This window comes from Mirounga angustirostris, unplaced genomic scaffold (assembly GCF_029215605.1).
Source record: "Mirounga angustirostris isolate CCGP_5_RB_7025 unplaced genomic scaffold, mMirAng1.0.hap1 SCAF_11, whole genome shotgun sequence".
NCBI lineage: Eukaryota > Metazoa > Chordata > Mammalia > Carnivora > Phocidae > Mirounga > Mirounga angustirostris.
Window position 1 is genome coordinate 90,055,543 of NW_026991719.1, and position 19,425 is coordinate 90,074,967.

Here is a 19,425-nt window from a genome sequence, read left to right on the forward strand (position 1 = left end):
CAGCACCAAAGACATGATCCCTAATAGAACAAATTGATAAATTAATCTTCATCAAAATATAAGACTTCTGCTTTTCAAAAAACAGTCCTTTTTAAAAAGATTTTATTTTAAGTAATCTCTACACCCAACATGGGGTTTGAACCTACAACCCCGAGATGAAGTCACACACTCCACCTACTGAGCCAGCCAGGCACCCCTCAAAGAAACATTCTTAAGAGAATGACTGGAAAAAAGACTTAGCAAATCCTATATCTAAGAAATGACTTGTGTCCAGACTATATAAAGAACTCTCTCATGTCAATGATAAGAAACCATCAACTCATTTCCTAAATGGACAATGGGTGAGGAGAAATTGATACTCGTAGTAGCTGCTTGTTCATATGTAATTTGATATAACCCATTTGGAGGACAATTTGACAGAATTGAAAAAAATTTAATGTACTTCACCTCTTCAATACAGCAAGTCTTTTAGAAGTACTGTATTTTTGGGCACCTGGGTGGCTCAGTTGGTTAAGCGACTGCCTTCGGCTCAGGTCATGATCCTGGAGTCCCGGGATCGAGTCCTGCATCGGGCTCCCTGCTCAGCAGGGGGTCTGCTTCTCCCTCTGACCCTCTTCCCTCTTGTGCTCTCTGTCTCTCATTCTCTCTCTCAAATAAATAAATAAAATCTTTAAAAAAAAGAAGTACTGTATTTTTGCTAGAAAAATTACTTTCTGTGTGCACAAATAGGCATGTGCACAGATGTTACTGAAACCTTATTTAAAATAGCAAAAATTGGACACAATCTAAGCGTCCAGCAAAGAAGACTAGTGAATAAACTATGATTCATCCATCATCCTCATTATGCTGAGCTATAATTCTGCAATTAGGTGAATGAGGTAGAAATATGTGTCCTGACATGAAAAGAATTCGAGTGCCATTGGTAGATAAAGAAAGCAAGTTGCAGAACAAATGCACAATGTTATCCTAAAATAAAGTAAGAACCATATATTTGTATATGTACCCATATGTACGAAATCTCATTTAAAGGATCTAAAGTGATATGTACTAGAGTTCCTACAAAAAGGAGGGAAAGGTGGGCACAGATGATTATAAAAGTGACATTTACTTTATATGCCATATACTTTTTTTAACAGCTTTATTGAGATAGAGTTCACATAAAATACAGTTCACACATGTAAATGTGCAGTTCAATGGTTTTTAGTATATTCAGAGTTGTGTAACCATCACCACCAATTTTAGAACATTATCATCACCTCAAGAAGAAACTCTTTGTCCATTAACAGTCACTCCCTATTTCCTCTCAATCCCACTCCATGCCCAGCTCTAGATAACCATAAATTTACTTTCTGTTTCTATGGGCTTGGCTATTTGGAACATTTCATATAAATGGAATCATATAATATGTGGTCCTTCATTACCAGCTTCTTTCACTTAGCCTAATGTCTTCACGTCTTATCCATGTATCAGTGTGTAATTTATTTTTATTGCTGAATAATATTCCATTGTATGGATATACCACTTTTTATTCATTCATCACTTGATGGGCATTTGGGTTATTTTCACTCTTTAGCTGTCATGAATAATGTTGCTATAAATATTTAGATACAAATTTTTGTGCATGTGCTATGTATTTTTTAACTTTCCTAATTTTTTTACAATGCAAATGTATTCATGTATTACTTGCATAAAAATTAAATATGCAATAAAGAATGCTTTACACATACTATTGTATGCAACTCTATGAGGTTGGGACTATTATTGTCTGCATTTTACATATGAGGAAACTAGGCTTAGGAAAGTTAAGTGGCTCATCCAAGACCACAGCTAACAAAAGAGAGAATTAGATTCAAACACCTGCTGTCAAGCTCCAAAGCCCAGTCTCTTAATCATCACCTGGACTGCCAGTTGTGATGGCCTTCTGGTAAGGTTATCCACTGCAACCAAGATAATATTAGGATTACAAAACAAGGAGTAGGTTTATGATCAATCAAGTAATGGTGTCAGGAGCGTGTTTGAGGGTTGGTAGTGGGTAAATTAGTCTGTTGGACCTTCCAGATCAATCTTTGATCAGGGTGCAAGGGCTCCAAGTGCTGGATCACTGGCTGGCATTGTGGCAGATATGGGACTACCATAAGTCCCCACACTCAAGGTTTTGAATAGGCCACTGTGGCATTCAGTAGTTCTACCAGGATATATTGCCAGCATATAGTTATACTCTATTTCTCTTGCATTAGAATATTCCAGCCCCTTGCCAGAGCTCCTGAGTAGGGGCATCTGCCTATGTCTGTTTCACTTGCCACAGTCACATGCAAATGATTGTAATGACAGTAAAGCTCTCAGGTCAGAGGATCTCTTAGGGTGGGGCCTTGGCGGCTCCCATACATATGTGCTTGGGCATCTACTCAATGGGAAACCATGGATGTGAAAATTCTACCTTTTCTAGAACAATGACATTTCACCTGGCAAAACTGAGCTTTTAGCTTTGCTTCAACAGCATCCTGATGCAGTGTGTGCTATACCATTATAGGTGCAGAGATCCCCCGGCCTTAAAAGGTACTCCTGATTACCAGCAGTTCCTATCCGTACACCAAGTAGTTAACCTCAACCTGGGCCATTTTCCCAGAGAGGGAGACATATGGGTGAAAGTACCTGGGCTGTGGTCTTCCTGTCATAGGATCACTTCTACCTCAATATTGGAGGTGTCAGTTTAAATTACATAAGACCAGGTTGGCTCAGGTTAGGCCAGGATCAAGACATAAAGGTTTTTTAAAACTGCTTTATTGGGGTATGATTGCCATAAAATATACTGCACAAACTTCAAATAATCATCATTTATTTCTATTTTTTCTAATCTTTCTTTTTTTCTTGTTTCATTGCATGGGCTGGAACCTTTAGTATAATGATGAACAGAAGTTGTTCTAGGGGGCATCTTTCTCTTGTTTCTGATCTTAAAGGGAATACTTTAAGAAAATACTTTAAGGATATGATGTCTGCTGTAGTTATTGGTACAGATGCCCTTTGTCAAGTATAGGAAGATCCCTTCTATTCCCAGTTAGTGAAGGGACTGCTTTTTAAAATCATGAGTGGATCTTAAATATTATTGAATGTGTTTTATATATTAGTAAGGTTATCATAAGGGTTTTTTCCTCTGTAATCTGTTAATATGATGAGTTATGCTAATTAATTCTCCAAACCAACCTTGCATTCCTGGGATAAATCCAAGTTGATAAATATTCATTATCTTTTCATATATCACTGAATTTAGTTTGCTAGTATTTTTTAAAAATAATTTTTACATCTATAACCATGAGCAAGACTGACTTGTAACGTTCTTTTCTTATATATAGTCCTGGTCAGGTTTTGTTACCAAAATAACTTGGGGAGTGTTACTTATTTCCTTTTCTGATCAGATAAAATAGAGTTTAGATAATATTGGCATGATATTTTCCTTGAATGGTTGGTAGAACTAGCCTGTCAAGTGCTGTGGGCTTGGTGGCTTTTTCTGTGGGAACAATTTTATGTATGGATTCATCCTCTTTAATGGTTAGAGGACTTTTTCAATTCTCGATTTCTTTTTTTTTTTTTTTTAAAGATTTTATTTATTTATTTATTGGAGAGCGAGCGAGAGAGAAACAGCATGAGAGAGGAGAGGGTCAGAGGGAGAAGCAGGCTCCCCGCTGAGCCGGGAGCCCGATGTGGGACTCGATCCCAGGACCCTGGGATCATGACCTGAGCCGAAGGCAGTCGCCCAACCAACTGAGCCACCCAGGCGCCCTCAATTCTCGATTTCTTAAGTCACTTTTAATAAATTATATTGTCCTAAGAATGTGTCAATTTTTAAATCCAAGTATTCAAATATACTGACCTGAAGTTCTTGATATTATCTTACTATTATCTGTTTATTTTCTGCCGCATCTGTAATTCTTGCCTGCTTATTTTATTCCACAATGTGTATTTGCACCACCTGTGCTTTTTCCCCTTTGATTAATCTTGCCAGAGATTTGTGTATTTTATTAGTCTTTTCAATGAAATAACTCTTGGTTTTGTTGATAGTAGTATGTGTTTGTTTTATATTTCATTTCATCTTACTCATATCTATTATTTCCTTCTGCTTTCTTGAAGATTATTATGATATTTTTCCTCTAATTTCAAGATTGTATTTATTTATTTGACAGAGAGAGAGTGAGACAGAGCACAAGCAGGGGGAGTGGCAGGCAGAGGGAGAGGGAGAAGCAGGGTCCCCACCAAGCAGGGAGCCCAAGGTGGGGATTGATCCCAGGACACCAGGATCATGACCTGAGCTGAAGGCAGTCAATCAACTGAGCCACCCAGGTGCCCCTTTTCTCTAATTTCTTAAATTAAATGTTTAACTGATTAATTCTGAGTCTTCCTTCTTTTCTAGTGAAAGCTTTTAAGTCTATTTATTTCCTAAATATCACTTTAGCACATCCCCCAAGTTTTGATATGCAGCATTTTCATTATCTTTCACTTCTATTTTTTTTAAAGATTTTATTTATTTATTTGACACAGAGAGAGACACACAGCGAGAGAGGAAACACAAGCAGGGGGAGCGGGAGAGGGAGAAGCAGGCTTCCCGTGGAACAGAGAGCCTGACGCAGGGCTGAGACCCTGAGACCATGACCTGAGCCGAAGGCAGATGCTTAAAAACTGAGCCACCCAGGGGCCCCTATCTTTCACTTCTAAACATTCAGTTCCAAATCTGATTTTCAATATGATCTTTCTTTTACCTATAAGTTATCTAATAAGTTGTTTTAAGTTTCTAAACATACAGATTTTTTTCTAGTCATATTTTTAGATTGATTATAACTTAATTGTATGTATTTAGAGTAGGTGGCTGATAGGATATCAAATCTTTGAAATTTATTAAAGCTAGCACATGGTCAAATTTTGTATTATGCTCCAAATGTACTTGAAAGTAATGTGTATTCTCTGTTAAAAATTTTCAATATGTGTCTATTAAATCCAGCTTGTTAATTACGCTGTTCAGATCTTTTTTTATTTCTACTGATTTTTTCCTGCATGATCTATCAGTTACTGAGAAAACTGTGTTAAAATCTCCTACTGTGATAGTGGGTTAATCAATTTCTCCTTGTAAATTTGTCAATTTTTGTTAAAAAAAAACTTTGGCCATGTTAACAGGCAATTACACATTTGGAAATGTTATATCTTCTTAGCTGAATTTACTTTTTCCATTAGGAAGTGGTTTTTTTTCACCTCTAGTAATGCTTTTGCTTTACATTTTAAAAATCTGATATTAAAATAGCTACTTCAGCTTTCTTTTGGTCAGTTTTTACCCAGTAATATATATATATATATATATATATATATATATTTAAAGATTTTATTTATTTATTTATTTGAGAGAGAGAGAGAGAGAGAGAAACAGCATGAGAGGGGAGAGGGTCAGAGGGAGAAGCAGGCTCCCCGCCGAGCCGGGAGCCCGATGTGGGACTCGATCCCAGGACTCCGGGACCATGACCTGAGCCGAAGGCAGTCGCTTAACCAACTGAGCCACCCAGGCGCCCCAGTAATATATATATTTTTTATCCTTTGATATTTAGTCTTTCTGTGTTCTTACATTAAAATATATATAAAGGTATTCTCTTATAGACAGTATATAACTGGAGTTTGTTCTTTTATTCATTCTGACAATCCTTGAAATCTTAATTAAGGACTTCAGTCCATTTATATTTAGAGTGATTACTGATATATTTGGATTTATCCCTACCCTTTTATTATGTGCTTTTTATTTGTCCCTTTTACTGTTTCATTTTCCACCCTCTCTCTTTTTTTTTTTTAAAGATTTTTATTTATTTATTTATTTGTCAGAGGGAGAGAGCACAAGCAGGGGGAGTGGCAGGCAGAGGGAGAAGCAGGCTCCCCACTGAGCAAAGAGCCTGATGTGGGACTCGATCCCTAGACCCTGGGATTATGACCTGAGCCAAAGGCAGACACTTAACCAACTGAGCCACCCAGGCGTCCCTCCTCCCTCTCTTTTCTTGAATTCTTTTGGGTTAAGCTTTTTTGAATTCCATTTTTCTCTCTGCTGATTTGAAAGTTACGTATTTCGTGTATATACTTTTGTTGATTATTCTTGCTATTTTAACATGCATACTGTAAAAAGTCTTGAATTAATCATTTTCCATTTCTTTTATAATTTGACTTTTAAAGCGGCTTTAGTACCTATATTCACCATGTATTGCCTTTAGCATCAATATCTGAAAGCCATGGATTATGTAGCACTCTCCCCACAAGCCTTCAATCTTTCCCAGTTTTGCAAGGTGACATGTGTTAAAAAATTATTACCTGATTTTGTAGATCAAGAAATTGGGTCCTGAAAAAAAAATCTGTCCATAGAAATAACTCATCTAATCAAGAGGAAAACCAGTCCTCCTGACTATTTTTCCAATTATGAAATTCAGAAAGCTGCCTGGGAAACTTGATCAATTAAATACTTAGTTCCTTCCAGTTCTTAGAGGATGGGGATCACACCTTTTTTTTTTTTTTTTACACTTATATTATAGAAAATGCTAAACCTTTATGGAAATAGAAAGACTAGTTAATAAATCTTGTGGAAACTTTTTAATACCAAGTAACGGTCAACAGCTTAGACAGGAAGCATGGCAATAAAACAGAGGGAAGCAAGATTAAATAGGGTTAGGGTTTATGTTCTATTTTTAAAGGGTCAGATTATTTTAAATCCTTTCTGTATTTTGGGATTATAGTAAAGCCTTAATTAACAGGACCCCAACAAACTGGGAACTTTCACTAACTAGATTATTTCCTGGTACTCTATTTTGAGTAGAGGCTCATTATAATATGCTCACAAGAAGGACTTATTCTAAAAATGCAAGATTCATGGAATTATTGCTGAACAATGAATGGGTCAAAGAATAAATCAAATGGGAAATTAGAAAGTATCTTGAGACAAATGAAAAGGAAAGCACAATGTACCAAAACTTATTAGATGTAGTGAAAGCAACATTAAGAGGAAAGTTTTAGTGATGAGTGACTACATTTAAAAAGATGAATTCAAATAAACAATCTAACTTTATACTTCAAGGAACTAAAAAGAGAAGAAAAACCAAGCCTGAAATTAACAGAGGGAAGGAAATAATAAAGATCAGAGCAGAAATGAACAAAACAGAGTATAAGCACAGTAGAAAAAAATAAATGAAACTAAGAGTTGGTTTTTTGAGAAGATAAACAAGATTGACAAACTTTTAGCTTGACTAAGAACAAAACAGAGAACTCAAATAAAATAGGAAATGAAAGATGAGGCACTACAGCTGATGCAACAAAAATAAAAAGGATCATAAGAGAGCACTGTGAGCTTTTATATGTCAACAAATTGGATAACATAGAAGAAACGACTAAATTCCTAGAAACATACACCTTACCAAGGCTGATTCATGAAAAGATGGAAAATCTGAACAGACTGTTAACTAGTACGGAGATTGAATCAATAACTGAAAACCTCACAACAACAACAACAAAAGAAACCCAGGACGAGTTGGCTTTACAGGTGAATTCTATGAAAGATTTAAAGAAAAATTAATGCCAATCCTTCTCAAACTCTTCCAAAAAAGTTAAGATGAGGAATCACTTCCAAACTCATTTTATAAAGCCAGCATTACCCTGGTAACAAAGCCAGACAAAGATACTACAAGAAAAGAAAATTACAGGCCAATATCCTTGGTGAATGTAGATGCAAAAACCCTCAACAAAATACTAGCACACTGAATTCAACAACACATTAAAAGGATCATATACCATGATCAAGTGGGATTTATTCCTGAGATACAAGATTGGTTCAACATATACAAATCAATTTGTGCTATATACCATATTAAAAGAATGATGAATGGATAAAGAAGAGGTGGTATATATACACAATGGAATATTATTCAGCCATCAAAAAGAATGAAATCTTGCCATTTGCACGACATGGATGGAGCTAGAGAGTATTGTGCTAGGTGAAATAAGTCAGTCAGAGAAAGACAAATACCATATGATTTCACTCATATGTGGAATTTAAGAAATGTAGCAGATGAACACAGGGGGAAAAAAGAGAGAGGCAAACCATAAAACAGACTCTTAACTATAGGGAACAAACTGAGGGCTGCTGGAGGGGAGGTGGGTGGGGGGATGGGTTAAATGGGTAACGGGTATTGAGGAGGGCACCTGTTGTGATGAGCACTGGGTGTTGTATGTAAGCGATGAGTCACTAAATCCTACACTTGAAACTAATATTATACTGTATGTTAGCTAACTGGAATTTAACCAAAAACTGGAAGAAAAAAATTAAAAGAATGAAAGATAAAAATCCCACGACCATCCCAATAGATGCAGAAAAAAAGCACTTAACAAAATTTAACAAAATTCAAAATCCTTTCATGATTAAAAAAAAAAAAACCTCTCCACAAACTAGGAATAGAAGGAAATTACCTCAGTCAAAAGGTACAAAGTTTCAATTATGCAGGAGGAATAAGTTCTGGAGATCTAATGTATAGCATGGTGACTATAGTTAATAATTCTGTATTGTACACTTGAAATTTGTTAAGAGAGTAGTTCTTAAGTATTCTCACCACACACAAACAAAAAGATAACTGTGTGTGGTGATAGATTTGTTTTTAAGTAAGCTCTCTGCCCAACATGGGTCAGGGCTTGAACTCACCGCCCCAAGATCAAGAGTCACATACTCTACTGACTGAGCCAGCCAGGCATCCCAATAGATGTTTTAATTAGCTTGATTGTGGTAATAATTTCACAAAGTATACATTTTTCAAAACATCACATTTTATACCTTCAATACATACAATTTATTTCTGATTATACCTTAGTAAAGCTGGAAAAAAGAAGGAAATCACCTCAGCATTATAAAGGACATATATGAAAAGTCCATAGGTGACATCATACTCAATGGTGAAAAACTGAAGGCTTTTCTTCTAAGGTCAAGAACAAGGCAAGTATGCCCACTCTCACCATTTTTATTCTACATAGTACTGGTAACCCTAGTCAGAGCAATTAGGCAAGAAAAAAAAGACTTCTAAACTGGAAGAGAGGAAAAAAATTATTTGTTTACAGATGACATGATTTTATATGTAGAAAACCCTAAAGACTCCCCCCAAACTGTTAGAACTAATAGACAAATTCTGTAAAACTGCAGGATACAAAATCAATATCTGGAGATCAGTTGCCTTTCAACACCCTAACAATGAACTATCCAAAAAGAATTTAAGAAAAAAATACCATTTACAATAACAAAAAAAAGAATAAAAGCATTAGTAATAAACTTAACCAAAGAGGTCAAAGACCTATACATTGAAAGCTACAAATCACTAATGAAAGAAATTTAAAAAGACATAAATAAATGGAAAGACATCCCATGTTTGTGGATTAGGAGACTCAATATCATTAAAATGTCCATATTACCCAAAGTGATCTACAGATTCAAATCCCAGTGGTATTTTTTACAGAACTAGAAAAAAACAATCCTAAAATTCATATGGAAACACAAAAGACTAGAACAAAGCTGGAGGCATCACACTTTCTAATTTCAAACTATATCACAAAACTACAGTACTTAAAACAGTATGGTATTGGCATGAAGACAGACATAGAGATCAATGGAACAGAACAGAGAGTCCAGAAATAAACTCATGTATGTATGGTGAACTGATCTTCCACAAGGGTGTCCGGAATACACAATGAGGAAAGAAAAGTTTCTTTGGCATTGGGAAAATCGGATATCCAGATGCAAAAGAAAGAAATTGGACCCTTACCATGTTTTATGCCTAAAAATCAACTCAGAATGGATTAAAGCCTTAAACATAAGGCCTGAAATTATGAAACTCTTAAAATGAAAACATGGAGGAAAAGCTTCATGACATTGGTCTTGGCAATGATTTCTTGTATATAACATCAAAAGCAGAGGCAACAAAAACAAAAACAGACAGGTGGGACTGAATCAAACTAAAAAGCTTCAGCACAGGAAAGGAAACAATTAACAGAGTGAAAAGGCAACTTAGAGAATGGGAGGAAATATTTGTGAATCCTGTATCTGATAAGGGGTTAATATCCAAAATATGTAAGGAACTCCTACAACTCAAGAGCAAATAACAACAGCCACCACCTAATTTTAAAATGGGCAAAGGACCTGAGTAGACATTTCTCCAAAGAAGACATACAAATGGCCAAGGGGTATATAAAAAGATGCTCAACGTCACTAATCATCAGAGAAATTCAGATCAAAACCACAATGAGAAATCACCTGACACCTGTTGGGATGGCTATTATCAAACCAAAATGAAAGCGAAAACCATACCAAACCAAACCAAACCAAACCAAAAGATAACAAGTGTTGGTGAGAATGTGGAGAAACTGGAATCCTTGTACATGTTGGTGAGAATGTAAATTGTACCGCTGCTCTGGGAACCAGTATGGCATTTCCTCAAAAAATTACAGCAATCCCACTTCTGGGTATTTATCCAAAAGAACTGAAATCACAATCTTGAAGAGATACTTGCACTCCCGTGTCCATTGCAGTATTATTCACATTTAGGAAACAACCTAAATGCCCATCAATGGATGGATGGACTATACATATGGTGGAGTATTTTTATTTTAAGATTTTATTTATTTATTTGAGAGAGAGAGAGAGAGAGTGCACAAGCAAGAGGAGTGGCAGGCAGAGGGAGAGGGAGAAGCAGACTCCCCGCTGAACAGGGAGCCCAATGCGGGGCTGGATCCCAGGACCCTGGGATCATGACCTGAGCCGAAGGTAGCTGCTTAACCGACTGAGACACCCAGGCGCCCCCATACAGTGGACTATTATTCAGCCTTAAAAAAAGAAGGAAAACCTGCTATATGGGACATGGATGAACTTTGGGGGATGTTATGCAAAGTGAAATAAGCCAGTCACGGAAGGACAATACCACATGATTTCACTTATATAAGGTATCTAAAATGGCCAAACTCATAGAGCCAGTGAGTGGAGTGGTGGTTGCCCAAGATTGGGGAGGAGGGGGAAAAGGGGGTTTGCTATTCATTGGATATAAAGTTTCAGTTATCAGGATGACTAAATTCCAGAGATCCGCTGTACAACATTGTGCCTCTAGTTAATACTGTATTGTACACTTAAAAAAAATGTGTCAAGAGGGTAGATCTCTCCTGTTAAATGTTCTTACCACAATAATGAAGAAAAAGATTCAGGGAGAGACCTGGACTCTGTCCACCCCCTAGCCTAGTCTCATACCTCTAATTTTTTTTAATTTAAATTCAATGAGCCAACATATAGTAAGTACATCATTAGTTTCAGATGTAGTGTTCAGTGATACATCAGTTACATCATACCTCGAATTTCATTTCCAGTTTTAGGTGCCTGGCATCACACAGACCATTCTGCACGTTTGTCTTGTGTGATGTGGTTATCAGGGAAAAAAATAATTTGTGGTGAGAAAACTGAATGATTTGAGTGTTTTTACTACCCAGAATGCCTGAACTTCTATATAGTATCAGTTATCCATTTCACTGGGCTTAGTGTTGTCTCCACTAGCTAATCTTCCTTTTGCAAAGAGAAGCACACAAAGGCACTTTCTTGTAAACAAAGAGGTCAGGTCACTTTTTCCCCAGTTGGGAAAGGCAGGGATTTTGATGTCCAGATATTAGAAGTACGAAGAAAAGCATGCAACGCAGAGAGACTGGAAGTGTGTCGGAGACAGATTTCATCTCCTTCACCATTTTTCTGCACCTTGGCTCTGAGCATTGTTATGACTCAATCTCTCTGTGCTTGTCAAAGCTCAAACAGGGATTGTCTCTGGTACCAAATCAGAGCAAGGAGTCCCTGGCTGAACGGAAGATGTGGGTATCTCTGATATATTCTGAATAGAGTTCTTTCCTGGGTCTTTTGATAAACAGATACTTGTTTAGAGGAGCCAAAGCTCCCCTTCCGAGTAAATCATATACATTGTTACAAAACCGCTAGCAGGCATGTACTCCCAACCTGTCCTGATAACCATGAGTATAGCAAGAATCTGGGTCACAATCCCCTGCGCAGTCCTGCATGGCCTCTTCATCGTCCTCTTCGGATCCTCTTCTCTTCTCAGTTCCATGCTGGTCCTCAGTAGTTACAGAGAATTCCTCATCTCTATTTGTTTATCATGCCTACCTCCCATCATGAGCACTTGATCTCTCCAATCCTGGAGCAAAAACATCTCTTTCTCTGCGTTCGCTCGATGTCGAGGTCCCACTAGTAATACAGGAGTTCTGCCTTTAATGGAGAAAGCCCCATGAAGGCAGTTGTCGCTTTTCTCGAATAATAATACCTATCATTTATGGAGCCTCGCTCTGCCTCACACACTTGTTGCACTGCATTTTGTCCTCACACCTCTACGCCTATTTGACAGGTGGGTCATTGATATGGAGTCATTCCCCAAGATTTTCCACCTGGGTCTGTCTGACTCCAGAGTGGAGCTTTTACCTGCTGCACTCGCCTGTTTCTTTTGCTTGATATCCATCTGCACGCTCCTGGGACTGCCCAGGCTGCCGTGTGGGAGACAGGTTTTCTCCCTTGGTGGCAAACAATGATTCACTCTCATGACTTAGAGGGTGCAGATCTAGCTTGTGGGGGAAACATTCACAAGATTATCACCTCAGGAAATTCAAATAAGCCCTCTTTGTATTGTCCTTTCTCTACCTTCATTTCAAATTATGCTTGCAGTAGCTGGCAACAGAATCAAAGGAATAATTATGTCTGTTGATTGGAAACTGAGGCCCAAAAATCTTTGACTCTTTTTTGCCCACTAACTTGTGAGTTGCACCTGAATGTATGGATCTAACTGAAAATACTTTTTCAAAATATTTTAGTTAACAGTTTCAACTTAGTGTAGGCACTAAACCATTTACCTCCAACGTGGAGATCAACAGATGAGTTTGAAATGTTTTTCCAAGATGGAATTTTAAAAAGGAACTTTGGCCTGGAAATCTGAAGATCTGGGTCCCAATTCGGAGTGTGCCACCCTTTAGCCTGTAATGTTAGGCAAAACCACTTAATCTTGCTGAATCTGTTTCCTCATGTGTAAAATACGAATAATGATATTTTCCTTGCCTAATTCACAGAGATGATATGGTAGGAATCCTATTATTGGGAAGTGCTTTGTAAATCCCAAAGTACTCTACAAGCATGAACCACTAGCAAGACGAAGTGAAATGCTGAAAAAGTTATGAGCAGGAAGACTTTCAGGAGAGTTCTTAGCAAGGGCTTCAACAAGGATTGAATCATGGGGAAAAGTTGTGCTTTTCACAATTGGTTTCCCCTTATCTTAGCTTTAGGGGTCTAAATCCAAACGGGGTCTCCAGCTGGATCCATGATGACCTTCAGCTGTGTGACCCCCAGGACGCCAGTCTTGGTTTTCATCTAAACTGAATATCCCAGTCCTAGAGGGGGAGTGGCACGAGGATTAAATGACCCCTTGACACCAGGGAAACCAGGGACCTGGATGATGCTGCCTAGGTAAGCAGACTAAAAAGTACAGAACTGATTGGATGCCACTTTGGTTACAAGTGCAGAGATACTGCAATGGAATGAGACACAGAAGGAAAGGTGGAATGTAGGTAGATCTCGTATGAGGTTATGGGCACCTCAAACTCCTGAAAGTCAATCCCAAGTTAGAACAGAAAATTGCCTTCTGGGTACTGGAGACAGCCGGCCCAGCACAGCGTGAGTGCTCACTCAATGCAATGTGATGTGGATGGGGACTGTCCTCGGTCTCCGGGTCTCTTTCTGTTATTCTCTTTGGCCATAGGCTTTCCAGAGATACTTGCGGACGCAAGCCACCCGTACCCAGAAAGGAGACTGAAAAAAAGAGGTGCAGGCGTTGACGGCAGGCCCGGAGTCCTGGTGCTGAACCCCATCTCCCCGCCCTCGCTCCCAAACCCCCACCCCCATCGCCAGGTCGGCACAATCAGGCTTGGGAGAGTGAAAGGGTTTCACTTCCGCCTGGCTGCAGGAACCACAAGTTCCAGACTAGGTCGGAACTGGAATAATCACAGTCAAAATCCACCCAGATGCTCTCACACACCCAGTCGCGCGCGCATCCCGGGGCCGCGGGGCGCACGTGAGCCCACGCCCCGCGCGCCCGGCCCTGCCTCCCGCCGGAGCATCCTCGGCAGCGGCCGCAGACGCAGCCGCCTCCTCCTCCTCCTCCTCCTCCTCCTCCTCCTCGCGCCGCCGCCGCCGCCACCGTCTCCTCTCCCCTCTCGTCCTCCTTCCTCCCCCAGTTCCTGCTCCTCCTCCCGTCCGCGGCGGCGAAGGGCAGAACCCTCAGCCGCGGCTGCCTGCGCTCGGGCCGCCGAGAACCTGGAACAGGTCTGTGCGGGGGGCGCTTTGTTGCGGGCAGTTGGAGCGCCCCTGGCTCCCCAGAGCCGCCGGGAGGGCGCGCGGCGGGCGCGGGGGTCGATGATTTCTCCGCGTTGGGGTTTTTTCTATGAATAGACGGGGTGCGATGGGGCGGGAGGGCAGCTCGGTCCCTTGGCCAGTTCGCCGTCCCTCAGGCTTCGTGGCGAGGGAGCCCCGAAGCTGCCCGGACTCCCGCCCCCCGGCCACCCCTCAAGCTCTCTTTCCGTGCACCCCCACTCCCCGCATCCACTTCCCAGAGCTGAGCTTTCTCTTGTTCTGGGAGCTCGTGGATGGGGGCGGGGAGAGATGGATGGAGCCGATCCAGCGGGGCACCTGGGTGCATGGGGCTTTGTTACATACAACAAAAACCAGTCCGCACCAGCTTCCAGTTCCAGGCTAGGCTGCAGTCTGCGGGCGGTGTGGGGTGTGGGCCAGGCACACTGGGGAAGTGAGAGAATGCGAGGGGGCACTCCCTGTGTGTGTGACTGGGCACACAGGAATGCGGCGGCGTGTGTCGGGTGGGGGGGAGATGGTGAGGGTTTTGTGTGGGGTGCAGTGAGTATGAGTTGGAGTGTGGGGTGTCGTGCGTGTGTGTGTGTGTGCGCGCGCGCGCCATGGGGTTGGGTTACTCCTGGCATTACATGTCCTTGGGTATCATCCCATGCCAAGCCAGATTGCAGTAACACGCAGGCGGATCAGGTCCAACCTGTTCTGCCCACACTGGAAGGGTAATGATGGTTTCAAAGTGATGGAAATCCCCCCAGCTTGGGGCTGTTGCTTAGGACATTCTGCTTGTGGAATTTCCAGCCAGGTTGACCAAGTCCTACTGGACATGATTATTGTTCCCCCAAAGACGCCCAACTTTCTTAGCAGGTTTCCCTCTCTCAGCCAAAGCTCTTACAGTGATCCCTGCAGTGCCTCCCCCCACACCCCTTTAATTAGTGGATGCTCATGTCGTCTTTGCTGCAGTGATGTTACTTTTGAGCCAGGATGTAGCTGTATGTTTGGAGAAAAATAAACATACTAGATGCACCTATGTATTAGTAGTGAATTTGGGTTAGAGGGTTTTTTTATTCTCCTGGAACTGTAAGATGTGAATTGGTATGGTGTTGTTGTTGTTGTTGTTGTTTTTTAATCAAAGAAAGAAGAAATCAACAAACATGAACAAAACTGCTAGATCTTCTCTTGCACTGCTAGACCTTCTCTTGTACATTTTATTTGAGGCTTTAAGAAAGCATTATTTGTCAGGGGCCAGAAATGTACGGTTAAGGGTAGTGATTGTTCAGTCAAACAACCAACGTTTATTAAACACCTGCTATGTGCCAGTGGTAATGCTAGGTATTGGAAGTATATAAATGAATAAATGAATAAAACATCATCTCAGTTCTCAGGGGGTGCACAGTCCGGGAGACAAGATTGAGTGTATAAGCAGATGATTACAGTAGATTATGACAAGAGATAGGGTACTGTGAGAGCACAAAGGGGGGGTGCCTAGCTGGGGGTGGGAGGTATGATCAGGAGAGGCTTTGGGGCGCCTGGGTGGCTCAGTCAGTTAAGCGTCCAACTCTTGATTTCGGCTCAGGTCATGATCTCAGGGTCAGGCTCCACGCTCAGCAGGGAGACTGCTTGAGATTCTCTTTCTCCCTCTGCCCCTCCCCCCACTCCCATGTGCACACGTGTGCTCTCTTTCTTTCAATAAAATCTTTTAAGAAAGAAAAAAGAAAGGGAGGAAGGAAAGAAGGAAGGAAGGACGGACAGGCTTCATGGGGGAAGTGACATTTGAGTGAGTCTTGAAGAATTAATTCACCAGGTGGCCAAGTTGAAGGACCGGCATATATAAAGGCAGAGGGGTCATGGTTAAGTAAGACAGCAGGGAGTCCTCAGAAGTATTACTATCACAAACTCAGAATGAGACCTGGACTGGGATGGTGATTAATGGTGAATCCAAAAGGAGCCAGTATCTTATCTATGATAAAGATCAGCACATGTCCCCATCTTAAGATTGGTCCAGCTCATTTTAAAATATTAGTGTTTTGCTTTAAGCAAATCTGCTATGGGTAAGTATGTATTTACAAGGCAAATGACCTAGATGGACAGTATTCACATTGCAGAATGTGTTGCTTTACAAAAGGCTTCATAATCAGATCATCTTAAATATTAGTGCCCCTCTGACCTTTACAGTGAAGATTTTTACCCCAAATGCAATTTACACAGAATTTTTTGTGTAGCCAATAGATGGATAAAGAAAGATATACCCGCGTTGCATTTACTTTGTGCACAAAAAGTTACCAATGTCAGTGCAGGCACTTTCCCTCGTGGTGTGGGTGTTTAATAAATACTGACTACTGAAAGCATGGAAATGGTAGTAATAAATATGAAATCCATTGTCCGTTATCTTTTGTCATTTGGATTGTATGTAAAATGCAAATTAACCAGGACAGGGTCTTCAGGGACTTTTACATTTTAGATACTGTTAGTGGTGTCACTGATAATTAATAATAGCCCAGGATTTCTGTCCTGTATGTTAGGTGCATAGTCAGGAATGGCTGTGTGAGGACTGACTCTAAGACGCCTGCGGTTAAGCCCGAATAGGGGTGCACGTTCTGAGTCTCCCGTTTTTTTGTGTTGGGGCCAGTTGCACGGGCTGATAAATGGCACTGGAAACTAACCTAAGGGATGAATGATTTCTGCTGGAAGTGCCTGGTGGGCACAAAATAACGCTAGTTGAGTGTGGGCTCTGAGGGCTTGGACCAGCATCCTGAGCATCTCCTCCCTGAAATGAAGACCAAAAATAGCCCTGGGTTCTGTTTGAAAGGAATGCCAGCAGAAGCGGTTGAGCTTGAATTGACTTCCCCCATCCCCAGCCTGGCCAGTGCCCCGAGGCAGAGGAAATGATGGCCCGGGGTCATTTGGGCACATCAAGGTCCTTTGCTCATTGGCTGTCAGTAGCAGAAAGTATCAGGCAGCATCTCTAAGGCACATTCCCCCACAGTTGGGCTGGAAAGGAATGGATACGTCTGCTGTGTCTATACTCAGGTAAGTCTAGTGGCTGGGCCAAGGGCTTGCCAGTGTGGGTGACGAAGAAGCCTAGTTCCACCGGATGCTAGTAGGTGTTACACACTCACATCCAGACACACACAGAGTTTTGTGGTCAAGTTAAATTTGGGAAATTCTTGCTTAAGCAAAAACAGGTTTGTTTACTTCAGGGCTTCTGAAAGCCTTTACCAGGCTAATGTATACGGTGACTCGCCAGGAGCAGAGAATCTGCAGCCTTTCCCAGGTGTATTTGCCCACAGAACCCGCTGTTCCGACAGGCATTTGGCCAGACTGCTATTGAGAATATTGGCTGGGCAGTGCCAGGCAAGAGCCTTTCCCTTGGAGTTCGCAGGCTGTCGGTTTCTTGCTGGGTAACTTGGACGCCTCGCTTCACCCTCTGGGCCTTCCTTCCCCCATGCGCCAAATGAGGCTGATAATAATCATTGTTCTCATCGTCTGTGATGTTGTGATGACAACTAAGATAATATCTCTGCAAGTATTCTGAGCTCTTTAGAAGAAAGGCTCTATATAAACTCGAGGTTATTATGAAAGGGAAGTGCAGAATTAAGGCAATTATCCTGATAATTCAGGCCCAAATCCTGTTTTTCTGCCGCACTGTTGGGCAGACTGCCTCAGTTCTCTGCTCGGCTTTGACTGCGAAGACCTATCCTCATTCAACCTTGGGTGATTCAATTCTTTGCGCTTACTTCCTTCCACTTCCTGAAGATTCCAGTGTGGCCTCTAATTTCCTGGGCCAGAGGTATCATCAGTAGGGCCGTAAGAAAAATCCCACCAATTTGAACACACCCTGCTGACCAGAGAACCCTGGAGGTGGAAATTAAGTTGAGTTGGAACGTTGCTTTTATCCTTCAGACTCATTCTCCTGCAGAAGTAGTTCCGGAGGGCCATCTTGGCCGCAGCCACTGTAGGGTTCATGTTCAGTGGACCCTGTGCCCGGCCCGTGTAGTCAATAGGAAGACGTGGCCATCTTTAAGGAAATTTAAAGGCCGAAGAAAAAGCACTTGTGTGACTATTGACCCTCTCCGATTCCCTGGGCTCTTCATTAATTCCCTCAACCTCTCTTCTTTACAAGCCACCTTGAAGGAAAAGTGCCTTTCTTGAGAATTAACAGCTAATAACCATTGCCAGCTGGCTCGGGGGTAGAGACTGACGGGGAGGCCTTAGATTTACCCATTCCACTGTGCACCTTATGCGCAACCGGCCACTCCCCACATGAAAGCAGCAAGCTTCAGTTACAGCAGGGAGGGTTTAGGTCAGCCATGAGAGCAGACGCTGTGACTTGAAGACTGTGCTACTGGACCTTGAGAGCAAAGTCCTCCTCTGTTCTGGAAAGTTTGGCAGAGATACCTGTCCAGTAGGGGAGATTCACAATGGTGGCACCGCAAGTGCCTTTCCAAGTTCATCTGGTGCAAAGCGTCTGTTTCGGCTGAGCAAAATGCCAGAGAAGTGCAGTGCGTTCACTAGGATCCCACAGCTATCATGTGACACAACAGTCATCATTCTAGAACTCAGATCTGCTGCTTCCTAATGCTCTTTCCGCTCGACCCAGCCATCTTCTTGTGTACTTCAGGGGGGTGTGGGTTGGTTCATTCAGTGGGACCTGGAGGTCATGTCCAGGCCCGAGTTGTGTGGGCTCTCGTGTGGCACCTTAGCAGAGAGACAGGTTTCTAGTGGAGCCTGAAAAGGCCATGCTTCCCCTCTCTCTTTCTTCTCTTCCTCTTGAGTGTCCCATTGTCTGATTCACCCAGCCACTCTGGAAACCTCAGGACTGGGTATTCTGCTTTGATACTCAGTGGATGATTCAATCACCAAGTCCTTCTTCCTTGGTGATGATTCACTTTTCTTTTGTGGACCCGTGACCTCCTTGGAAGTTTGATGAATGCTACTGATGAACTCCCCGCAAAAAGGGCATGGAATTTGAGGGTCGTGTAGGTGCGGGGCTCCAA

The 19,425-nt window shown here is 41.5% G+C and overlaps 1 protein-coding gene across 1 annotated transcript in view; it reads left to right on the forward strand.

Moving 5' to 3' along the window:
- The first annotated feature begins 14,190 nt into the window (after positions 1-14,190).
- PAK3 (p21 (RAC1) activated kinase 3) overlaps positions 14,191-19,425 on the forward strand; it is a 254,770-nt gene continuing 249,535 nt past the window's right edge. The window contains exon 1 of the mRNA XM_064574488.1: positions 14,191-14,392. The gene's annotated coding sequence lies outside the window, so the exon portion shown is untranslated. The remainder of the gene's footprint in view (positions 14,393-19,425) is intronic.